The following is a 12,944-nucleotide window of genomic DNA, read 5'->3' on the forward strand; positions in this document are numbered from 1 at the left end:
AATCGGCACTGCAATCCCGCGAGTGTGGGATGGCATTTCAGCTCGTCCCATCGGCGCTGACACATGTAGGCGTTACTGGTACGAAAACAAACGCAGAGCGCAAAGCGACAGTGTAGAATATATCAGCCGTGCCGACACAGTGGCAGACATGATCGGGAGACCAAATTTCTCGCGTCGTACGGCACGGCTCCATCGTTGTCGATGTCCCACAAAACATCGGCGAGGTGAAAAACTGTGAAACTTTGTCTCCACGAGATACGACGCATAAATATTGAAGCACTTAATGACGTGGCACAGGCAGCACTTCATGCTGTGAACCCAGCGCAACCGCACCACGCCGACTTCAATGCGTACCAACGTACGCGGCGTGGTTTCGGTTTCGTTTTCTCTGGGGTTCTCACTGCCTACCTTCGGTACCGGCCGCGCGGCGGCGCGCCAGTCGCGGCGCACGGAGTGTATACCTTCTAGATGTTAGCGCGGCGTGAAGCAGAAATTGGACACAAGAGCTGCATAAGCGTTCATTTCTAACTCGGTCCCAGACAATCTGTTAGTAGCACTCACTCAGCTTCAAAGCCCCTTGATGTATAGAACTCTATCGAGGCGCCTATGTGGGTTGGCGCTTCGTTCCAACTGGCTGCATTTGTTTCGCCATCGACACTAAAAAGAGATTGAAAAATAATTGTAGTGAAGTGCACACTCTCGTTTACCGTTGACCTTTAAAAGTGACGGTGCCCCATGAAATACTGCAGACCACAGGTTCATTGCCGCCATTAGTATAGCAAAAGATAAACTGCCATTTGAGTCACCAGATGGCACTGAATTCCAGAAAGGGTCTATTACATTAAGCCCCTTGATACCAATACTGCAATACCTTGGACAATGCCACACCTATGTAGCACATTCTACTCAGATAGTCGTTCTGTTTACAACCATAGTCGCAGTGTTCCAACTGTGAAAGAAAAAAAAAAGAAGAAACTTGTTTGGTCCCATAGGCGGTTCAAGCGCACTGACCGTAATGAATTGTTTCGACATTTCGGAAAACAAAATGGGGCTTACAAAGCGTATGCGGAGCGCAAGTTCGTTGACTCAAAAAAATTGGCTTGTGTGTGTGTTTATACAACCTAGAACTCGGTCTGCCTCAAAGGGCCATGAGCAATTTAGATGAGCAATTTAGCCAGTGCGGTACAACTGCTAGCCTGGGGTCTTTAACGTGCATCACGCAGTAGTGATACACGACTGCACGCCGTTACGATGCTCATCCAGTCGTTCGCTCAACTTGCACAGGGACTGTGATGCTGCCAGAACGCCGAGCTTTTATTGGCTGATCAAGAAAAATAGTGGGTAAAGCTCAGGTCATTTAGCATTGAGGTCTACCCACTGCCCTTTCAATCGAAGCCATTTTGGGTGCGTTGAAGGGGCCCTGCAACGACGTTTTTACTCATTTTTAATTTGCACCGAACCTGAGCGCACAGAACGTAGTAACTTAATGAAACTTTTCTTTTCTCCGATTTTGCTTTAGTTTAAAAGTTATAGGCAAATTAAAATTACGAAAACAAGCAAAAAATAACCTCCTTCCTGACGTCCTTGGTTGCTTGAGTGGCTGTGAACTAGAAGAGGGGCAGTGAGCTCAGCGAGCGGTCACGGTTGCCACACTCCCGTGTCAACGGCTCAAGAGGGCGCCACTAAAGCATGTTCTGGCTAGGCTCTATAAAGCGGGCAGCCAGGGTGGTTCGCATTGCCGCTGCTCCGCGATTAAACACTAATTCGGCATGACACTTCATTGGCCACAAACGACAGCAAACACAGGCTAAAGATTAGTTCAGAACAGGAGCCACTTCGCGCTGCCATACCGCCAAAAGGCTAAACCACAAGCCAAAGCTGCTCGCCGAAAGGCTTGGGAACGTTTGGAACCGGTCGGATCCTCCAGTCCATACGATCGCAGCGCCGCCGCGTACATCCGGGACCTTTCTACGCTTGCCGCTCGTTGGTGCCTGATCCCACAACACCTTTCTAGTACGCGCCCCCTTTTCCACCGCTTGGCGGCGGGTACCAAAACGGGTCATTCGCACCTTTGCATTTAATTGCATTACAATTATAGTCATTTCTCGTTTCCGTACCTTCTAAACTGCGTTTGTTTGTTTTCTGATCTAAAATAGTGAACAAAAACTACTTTTATAAATAATTGAAACGGTTCGCACCACTTATATTTTGTATTTCGACTAAAAAGAAGCTTTTACCGGCTCTGACCAGTAGTAAGCCCAGGACCAAAAACGTCAGATTTTGCGCGCTTTCGGTACCGTGGGTCGCCCCTGTAGCGACTTCTTTGCGCTCCGTGACGTCACGTAAACAAACAAGATGGCTGCGCTGCTGTTGAGAACAAAGTTGGTTGACACCGTCAAGACGAAAGGCGTAGCCGGACCGCTGCTCCTTTTTAGTTGATTAGTGCTTAATCCAGCAGGTGAAACGATCTGATTTGAAAGCCAAGACAGCAATTAGCATTCCAAGAAAGGTTTGTTTGTGCATCTCGCCCGGAAAAGGAATTCTAACACATGGTAGCATGCTGATAGCACAGCGACAGAAAAGTTGTCAAGATGAGACATTCAGACCGCTCTGCCCTTTTCATGATGCTTAGCCCAGCAAATAAAGATACTTCGATTTGAAAGCCGAAACAACAGCGAGTGTTGAGGAGGTTTGTTCGTGCGTCTTGCCTGAAAGCGAATTATCTATCGGACGAGCGTGCCGATAGCTCGGCGACAGAGAAGTTGTGGAAAAGACAGTTAGACCGTTGCCCTGCTTAGAATGCTTAGCCCAGCCACAGCGAATAAAGATACTTATATTAGAAAGCCGCAACACCAGTCAGCGTTGCTGGAAAGGTTTGTTTATGCATACCGCCTAAAAACGAATTGACGTGCTATCAAACGATGGTGTGCCGGTATCGGCGTAGCTGTCTCACTGCGAGACGAAACCGACGGAACCAGGAAATCTCTGACAAATTTGGGGGTTTCCTGCTTCGACAAGCGAGTTGAAAAATGTTGTCTTTAATTTAAATCGGAACAGCATGCATGGTCAATAAATAGATCGGCCAAGGTAACCTTCTACATATGTGCACGAGGCAAGTCTTCAAACCTTTCAGGACTATTAAAACGTGCGTAGAAACTTCATAACGTTGCCGTTTCTTTTGCTTTAGACTCTGTCGCTCCACATGGGCCTAATTATTTATCTTTGAAATACTTTCGGCTTCTGCCACCCATATCCACGGTCGGAAGGAGCTCGTGTGGCCCGTCGATAGTTTCTGGCCGTGTTCCAAAACTTACTCGATCGAACTTTAGGGTAAAGGTGGTTATCGAGAACCTACCCATGTCCAGCATTTCTCTATTTTTGTTGTCACGTGACACCATTGTTGTCACGTGACACCATCCATACACGCTGCTTCGCGGAAGCTCAATTTGGCCGCCACGATGACGGTATTTTTTCTAAACAGGGTTTTTAGAGCGCAGCTCTTAGGGGCCCGTTTCCGGCTTGAGCGGCGTCGCCGTCGCCGTAACCGCGCGGTGCATCATGGGAAATGTCCCATAATGCACCACGCGAGCCCCCCACCGGGGTCACGTGACCTCGTGGGGGGCTCGCGAACCCCCCGATGACGTCATCGTCACTGATGACGTCACCGGCATCCACATCGTCATCGTCATCATCACTGATGACATCATCGGCATCCACATCGTCATCATCACTGATGACGTCACCGGCATCCACATCGTCATCGTCATCATCACTGATGACGTCACCGGCATCCGCATTGTCATCGTCATCATCACTGATGACGTCACCGGCATCCACATCGTCATCATCACTGATGACGTCACCGGCATCCACATCGTCATCATCACTGATGACGTCACCGGCATCCGCATCGTCATCGTCATCATCACTGATGACGTCACTGGCATCCACATCGTCATCATCACTGATGACGTCACCGGCATCCACATCGTCATCGTCATCATCACTGATGACGTCACCGGCATCCGCATCGTCATCGTCATCATCACTGATGACGTTACCGACATCCGCATTGTCATCGTCATCATCACTGATGACGTCATCAGTGACGTCACTGATGTCGTCACCGGCATCCGCATCGTCATCATCACTGATGACGTCATCAGCGACGTCACTGATGACGTCACCGACATTCGCATCGTCATCGTCATCATCACTGGTGAAGTCATCAGTGACATCACTAATGACATCATCGGTACCCGCATCGTCATCGTCACTGATGACGTCATCAGTGACGTCAGTGATGACATCATCGGCATTGGGGGTCACGTGACCCCCAAGGTCACGTGACCCCCCCTGGTTAGTTTAACCCCCCCCAGTGCCCTTCCCTCCTCCTCCTCAAGAGCTGCGCTCTAATTCGGCGTTACAGGGAGTTGTAAGCGGCTTTCATTTTTTTATAAAGGGATTCGATTAGCTGGGGTGAGTAAAACGGCGTTTGCTAAAAAAAGCTTCTCTAAACCGCATGCCTTTGGGTGCAGATTCCCCAAATATTGGCTGAATTTAGCAGGGTCAACCTTTTGGTGCAGCAATTTCATCCCTGTGTATGGCGAAAAAACTGCTGACCTGGGGTCTTCAATCGAAATGGGCAGGGTAGGGTATTGTACCCAGGAAAAGGTTAAATACCCAGTTGTGTTAGCAACCCAGTAAATCATCAATATCCTCGGGATATCCCAGAATGCATGTCACAATGTCCAGATCACTGATGGGATGTTTTTTTAACATCCCTTAGACTTCCTTAAAAGGTTTAGATGTCTGATCCCAAAAGGAATTTTCTGGGACATCCTTGGGATTTTCATGAAGTTATTGGGATATATATCATTCAATATGGGATGTGCTACTATACAACTTTCCAGATCTTAATTAAGTAGCACGAAATTCCAGTATTAATAATCCATAGAACATTTAGCACACAGTGGATCTTTAACTGTTTACCTAAATTTCCTGTTTTGGTTTCCCATTTCAATGCACTACCATTAGAACGCTTGTTTTGACAAAAACCCAGCGGTGTCTTTCGTTAATTTGTCAGCGCCTGAGAAGGGGGGGGAGAAGGTGACGCATATATGCTTCAAACTGCAGCGTGCTAATACACCCAGCATGAGGATTTAACACATATGACCACGACGGAACCCAAGCAGACGACAAACAAGTTTGTTTACGCAGCTAGCACAATGAAAGAGAGTGGACGGCGCCATGTTCGACAGGCTTCTCCTTGCAAACGTTCGACCATATTCCTGGCAGACAAAAGGGTGGTAGACGAGGTGTGTACACCAGTGCTTGTTTAGGCTGGACGGGTCACTGAACCGCCACGGGCAGAGGCCGCACACGTGCGACCTCTCGCCCGTGTGTGTGTCATTATGTGGTAGCCGAGGTTCTTCTTCTTGGAAAACGTCTTCCCGCAAACCTGGCAACTAAAGGGTTTTTCGCCGGTGTGGGACCGCAGATGGGCAACGAGGTTGGTCTTGCGTGTCAGCGCTTTGCCACAGATGTGGCACTCGAAGGGCTTCTCGCCGGTGTGCATCCTCTCGTGACGGATGACATTGGACACAACATCGCTGCTGTAGGTGCAGTAGCGGCACTGGTGCTTGTCCTCGCCGTGCCCGTGCGCAGCCCTCTGGGAGTCGTCGAGGAGACTGTGCAAGGGGAAAAAGATTGTGGAGTCCCTGCAGTCGAAGGGCTCACTTACTGCAGCGAAGGACATGACTTCTGGATCTGTTGAGGATGGATGCATGGAAATCTTAGTGTTCATCAAGGCCACTTCTAAACTCTGGCAGTGTTGTTTGCAAGAAGCCATGCTTCGTTCACCCCTAAGCTGACAGTGCGGCAGTAGGTACGTGCTTGCTGGACCGGTCATATGTCTATCTTTTGCAACATGATCATGTTTCTGCCTAGACCCCACACGCAGAGAGCGGGATAAGGTCATGAGGGGGAAGTGTTATTGGTCTGGCGAGTGCATAGTGCTCACCGTGCTGCCAGCTTAGGGATGAATGAAGTATGCGGAGCGTAAGTTCATCTGGGAGCGCAAGTTCACCTGCTTCTTTTGTAGGGGTTGTGGTGACATCAGAAGGACGCCGAGCTTCGATCGAAGGACAGTGGGTAGACCTCAAGGCAGCTTGCTTAGAGGCCTACCCCCCTCCTTCAATCAAAGCCAATCAGGGCTCGGTGTCTTTCTGGCGTCACTGCAACCCCTGCGCAAGAAGCAGATGACTTGCTCTCCATATAGAATTTACGCTCGCTTCAATTTCACAACTAATGTAGCACCGGACATTGAAAATTAACGCTTAGACAGTCATGCCTACACTCACATTCTGGGAGGCTAGTTTTTTCAATCGTGGAAAATGGGTTACACGACTGAGGCACTCGAAACATGCACACTAGTGAAACATATGCTTAGTTCAACTCGAAGAAAAAACACATTTTTAGCAATTTCTTTTTTCCGCTTATTTTTCAACACCATTGGCAGTGTCATTATTTACAGTTGAAAACACCTTGAGGCACATTCCAGTATTTTTTTTTTTTTGTTCAACTTTAAGAAGGTGCCTTCCCAAACGTACAAGCAAAGTTTGAAAATTGTGCATCTTCAAATGATAGAATACACCTTACCTAAAGGGATTTCAGTTGAACACTTTAAAATGCCAACTTTCCAAGTACAATTCAATAAGTAGAAAGGTTTGCTTACACAAAACTGCTTGACAATGCCTGCACAAAACATATTAGATGACAGGGGCAGCTGCACTAGCAACACAGTTTAAAAAAAACCACTAATGTAATACAAGTCTAGGGTTTATGGAAAGGAAATTAAAAAAAAAAAAGCTATAAACCCAGTGCTATCAAACACTTTGCATCAGTTTGCAATGCTGAAAAACATCCCAGGAAATAATGCTGTTCATACTTGAAAGGCCTGCAACACATATCTCAATCGTTAAAAGCAAATTCTAGGGACACTTGACAAGATATTTAAAACAATGCCTCTTACTCTGGAGCAGACACTGGGAGTATGACAAGGGTGTTTCTGAAAGAAAGAGGGCATTTTCCTTGCACAAGGATTCATTAAATCTGTACGCAAAACCCAACCCAGGTACTGTCTAGAGGCTAGAAAATACAAGTGAACTCAATCCACTCAGAAGCTATGGCAACCAAGCAAAAACAGAAGCATAAAATTACCAAAAACAATAGCCCTATAAGTGACTTAAGGTACACATATCTCGTCATGAGGTCACAACTGAGCGACAAGATAATGGCCGAGATTGCAAAATTCCCCCTAGTCTCCCAAGAAATAGACCAGCTTCCACGAGGCCCGAAACCAGGTAAAAAGAAAAAGGGGGAACTTTTACTATGCAACTTCGAAAACTTCGTCCGCGTGCATTGGGCACAATGAACCACCTCAACTGTCTTATCATTTTACAGGCAAAAGGTAGTCTCATTCCGAGTTGCCAAATAATCAGGCACTAGTACTGCTCCGACTCAGAGCTTCCATCCCATAAGTGTCGAGACATGCTGTGTTCCTTCAAAAAGAGAAGTTACGCCAGGTCATGCGGCTTTTAAGAAGTGCTGCAATATGAAGGTTTGAGAGTATAAGGAGCGTTATGTACTATCGCAGACACTATTAGCTAAAACGGGTTTACTACGGTTGATAGAAGGCCATTTCGTCGAAGCACGTTTTAGAGAACGGGCACGTTTTATCGAAGCACAGTTTAGAGAAAGGAGAGCCTCAGTTTAGAGAATTGCCGTTTATCGAAAAAGGGACTCTATTTAAAAAAAGGTTTTCTACTTCGCGCGTGTATCACTGGTGCGCGTGTTAACCCAAGCCCCCCGCTGCGCTCCCGCCGCTTCGCGGCGGCAGTCTGCGGCGGCTCATTACAAAAATATTAACCCATCTGACTTATCCGCACATGCCGCTTCGCGGCGGCCGAATTCGCTAAAAGGAGGCTCATCGCCATTTTCTCTAAACTGGGTTTCTCTATAAAGGAATTCGATAAACTGGGGTCGGTAAAACGGCTTTCGCTAAAACGAGCTTCTCTAAACCGCATGACTCCGAGCTAAAACCCGGCAGCCATGGCCGTTCCGTATTGACAGAACCACATAATAGGTGCACTCCGAAGGGTCCCTTTCATTTCGTCGAAACTCATTTCGTGTATACGTTTCGTAGACAACTTTTTATGGACGCACGTTTCGTCGACATGATTGTTGCATCACCACTCGTTTCGCAAATCACACAGCAGGGACACTTCGTCTTGCGTGTATCACTGGGGTACAAGTTTACCCACCCCCCGCCTGCGTTCATGCCGCTTGGCGGCGACAGTATGCGGCGACTCGTTACAAAAGTGTTGACCCACCTGACCGACCTGTGCACACCGCTTTGCGGCGACAGTCTCAGGCAGCTTATCGCAAACGAAAACTAATCTGAGCTGTCGATGAAACGATTTGTTGATGAAACCATCTGTCGATGAAACATTGCATGTCAATGAAACAATGTGTCGATAAAACATTGTTCGATGAACCTATTGCCACCACACTCCAAAACACCGCCTGTTCCTCACCTACCCTGTGCAGCGGGATTACTCTTCCAGGTTGTGATCATATTCTCGCCTTGTCGTCTGCTAGGCGCAAAGCAGACGCCAACACAGCACTTGCCAATGTTTGTGTCACAGGCTCTTTTGTGTGCCTCTTTTGGTACGGAGATTCCCTGACTCGCGGAAACAAGTCAGCCAAACACAAAACAACCAACGAAGCGGACATGCCAAGTTAAGCAAAAGTCGTTGTTGATAATTGTATATACATCACGGGAGATTATTTTTGAATAATCGGACAGATGTCTATTCAGCTTTTTCCTGTGTCAGGACTGCTGTGCTAAATGCGCTTAGCTCGGTAGTATGTCCCCTTCTTTGGATGTTTGGCCGACTTGTCTCCATGAGTCGGCCAAAGTCGTACCGAAGAAGGCATTCACAAAAGCCAGTGAAGCAAACATTGGTAAGTGCTGAGGTGGCGTCCGCTTTGCACCTAGCAGACAGCGAGAGTGTTATTGCAACCTGAAAGAGGAATTCTGCCGAACAAGGTAGGCGCCATATTTCAGAGTGCCCCTGCTATGTGGAACTGGGGATACGGAACGGTTGCGGTTGCCATGTTATAGGTAATAGTGTCTGTGATCGTACAAGAACATGTAGTACAGTGAAGTCCTGACAGATATATTTGAGCCGGAAAAGCAGCTTGGGTTCTGGAGAACCGCATTTCCAACAAGCCCCGAAGAAGTAATACTGGAAAGTGACAAAATCAATTGCACATCAGTACAGTGTAGGGCAAAGTGTACATCTACTCAAAAGCGAAGATTTGATTCAATGCTATGCAAGCTGTTTTTACCATAAAACAATTTCCATCCTGCCTAAAAAATTATAAACAAAAATAAAAATAACACAAGACCGTTTAACAGTCTCAGATATATCACGCAAGATGTCACAGTTTTGGTTGGAAGGGAAAAAGCCAAAGGCGACTGAGACATGATCAAAACATTATCCCGATTCCCAACATATTAGCTGCAAAATGGATCACACCATGGAACTTTCTGTCATGCATGTTTTACACTGAAAAAAAGAGGACTATGGCAGACAAGCTGGTGACATATCTGTGGTACCACACAGGCATCAGAGGTAAACATGGTATCCACAGGGCTTCTTTCGCTGTCAGCTTTCAGCACTCCAAATCAAGTACCCGAAACTTGTGTAATACAGCGACACATCAGCTTGGAGAGCGTGGAGTGAAAGCTTGAGCTGCAGAACCCAGTGATGATGGGTTCAATTCCTGCCCGTTTCGACCTGGATGAGCATTGTATTAGTATGCAATCCTGTATCACTACTGCTTATGGGACGTTAAAGACCCCAGGCTAGCGGTTGTACTGCACTGGCTAAATTGCTCATCTACAGCTCGCCAGTTGAGGCAGACAAACTTCAAGCTGCATAAACATACATGCAAACACACAAAATATGGTGATAAGGGCACAGACTGCGTGCAGACGGATGACACAAACAGCTAGTCATAACCAGAGCCACTGGGTACAGCTCACAGCGCAGTCACATTTACACCGAATCAGCTTTGCGAAACACAAATTGATAGATGAAGCCGTCTAGCTCCTTTAAAGAAATACTAGAACAAAATTTTGGTGCTTATTTCTTGGTTTATTTGTGTTCAAGGGAGTAGTATCACATCAGGCACACCAAATTCTTGTTCAAAAAGACACAAAAAGGAATTTTAAAACGAATTAAACCATTAGCAGAGAGCACCTGGTGGATGTCGCCAACGCCTCGTTCGTAATGCCCATTTAGGAACCTTGACAGGTAGATACGATAACTGTCTCGCCTCTGGCCATCACGAAAGAAGAGAGGAAGGAGGAACTCCCCTCGCCTCGAGAATCTTTTCTGTGTGTCCCAGACATCGTTATTGTCCCTCTACAAGTTTATAGAAGATTAACCCTTCACTCAAAATTCATACAAAAGCAGCTTTGGGGTTAGTTCTGGTGGCCCAATCGCTGGCTTGCTTTGGCTGCTTTGGTGGCCGGAACGGCTAGGATATCCTCTTGACGTCAGCCTTGCCGCAGCTCTGCTCGTTCCGAGACAATCTATGTCAGGGGTGGCCAAGCTGCGGCTCTCGAACCGCATGCGGCTCTCGAACCGCATGCGGCTCTTCGCGTCTTAAAGTGCGGCTCGCAGCTCCCTCCCCTCCCCTCCCCACTCCCTCGCCTCCCTCCCGATCACACGAGCACTTTTCCCCCCCCAAAAAAAGAAATGGAACGCGTTTTAAATCGAAAGACAGGTTGCGGTTTGGTAGTCTTGTGCTACTGCTACCTTACGTACACTTAGACTGCCTTTGTCTCGGATGCATTGAAAGTAGTTCGAGATTCGTGTATTGCTCTGAACGAAATCCCCCTTCCCCCCCCCCCCCCCCCCCCCCGCGGCTCTTGGAAGTTTTCTGGTTTTGTTTGCGGCTCCTTGGCCGGGTCAGCCTGGCCACACCTGATCTATGTCATGATTGCGGCAGATGTCACGTGTTCTCCGCTGACTGCTCTTTAAGCACTTGCCAGAGTGGGTCATTTATAATGAAAAATACAGCAATTAGGCTCAAAATGCAAGTGTGTGATTGTCATTTACGGATATGGTGGATCATATTCAGCCTATTTCTGAACACGACGGGTATATTTTTGTTGAAGTATCTCTTTAAAAACTGAAATAAAAGAGCTTCCGCAGCACGACAACAATTTACCACTTCGCCGACGAGCATTTGAATAATGGATTTGCCACTCTTGAACATGTAGTCATCGCTGCCATTGCTTGCTGGTTTGGATTGCTTATCGATAGGGATTCGAAAATCACTCGATGGCTACCGAGTGATTTTGGTAATTTCGGTTTGAGGCATTTTTGGTTTTTAGACGCTGCGTTTACGTGTTTTTAAGCCAGTGTAACTACGTCAGTACAATAAAATTTCAACTAGCCACTAATCCGGTTGGATACAGGGTTATCCATCGACCAGTAAGATCTATTCCCACAGAACATGTGCAGATTTAAGAGTAAAATTGAGAACAAAACACGAGACAAGAAATTTGAATAATGGTGAAGCTGCCTGAACCAAAGGGCAATTACCAAAGTTATTTGAATCAGACATTATCGAACAGAAATGTTGCGATCAGTGTGGAGAACACTGGAGCTTCGACATGCTTATCCTTTTAGTTATCGCGCAACAGGGCATCTATCACCATCCATGTGCGAGCCCGTGCAAGTTCCAGTACGTTACTTTCCCGCATAACACCCACGTCATGCGGTAAAGACAGCTTGTCTAAGCTGCCACAGCACTTTCTGATTGTTCCAAAAAGCGGCGCTTTTGACATCTCAAGACAAATATATCAAGAATGTTGTTTTTGCGAAGGCACTTGCCGGTCCCCCTCGGCATTCCCCCAATACACATACGTATATGTATTGCTCAAAACTGCGGAGATTTCTCAATGGCTTCTTTGCACCGACAGAAGTTTCTAAGACAGCACATTAATTAGTAATAAGAGGCCAAAATACATTCCACAAATAACATCTGACAAAAAAAAGGTACATATTTGTATAAACTTGCAAGGCTCACATTCGACAACTTTATCAAAGCCTCAAACAACATGAAAAAGAAACGTTTTGGCTGTTTCCCAGCACACGCCTGTTTGGATAGTCCCCTAGTGCACTTGACAACCCAAAAATCCTGAGCAAGTGCCTACTAAAATATGAAAATACTCATGCAAAACTGAGGGAATGGGTGCTCCTTAGGTAAATATATAAAGATATACCCTTTGTGTATTTTCCAAAAGTTAGAAAATTGAGAGGTGGGCGCTTATTGTGGAATGGGAGGATGCTCAGTATATACATATTACACACATTAGCAAAAAAGAAAGGTTTAAAGTTGGAGCAGTTTTTGCCCAGTACCACAAAATGAAACAATACCACTCTCTCGACTTCAGCCAAGTTTTATTGTCAGACACAGCGCAGCGGGACACTAGTACTAGATTTATAAAACGGATAAAACCTTGATCAATGCGAGAACATCATCACCTGCATTTGCATTCCATTTGGTCTGCGTACTATTTGCTCTGTATGCCTGGAAAAACCTTTTTTGGGGTCACTCACAAAGCTTATGCCACCCTATGATTCACTATCCAATGGCCTTTCATACTCTCAGGCAAAAACAAAAGTAAGTCCTAGATAATATACCGGAGTTAGAGCACACAGTACTAGAACACTGCATTATTTCCCATCTTACAGTAAGTGGCTGAGTGTAATTCTTTTCATATATCTCTGGTGTTTGTGTTGTCTGGTAGCTGCAAAATAAGCTGTTCTGTATGCTTTTCGATAAAAATAGACGCTCCT

The 12,944-nt window shown here is 46.5% G+C and overlaps 1 pseudogene; it reads right to left on the reverse strand.

Moving 5' to 3' along the window:
• Positions 1-5,185: 5,185 nt before the first annotated feature.
• Positions 5,186-5,851, reverse strand: LOC120850188 (annotated as a pseudogene).
• Between the last annotated feature and the right edge of the window lie 7,093 nt (positions 5,852-12,944).

The sequence above is a fragment of the Ixodes scapularis genome, unplaced genomic scaffold (genome assembly GCF_016920785.2).
Source record: "Ixodes scapularis isolate PalLabHiFi unplaced genomic scaffold, ASM1692078v2 PGA_scaffold4__175_contigs__length_147842914, whole genome shotgun sequence".
Taxonomy (NCBI): domain Eukaryota; kingdom Metazoa; phylum Arthropoda; class Arachnida; order Ixodida; family Ixodidae; genus Ixodes; species Ixodes scapularis.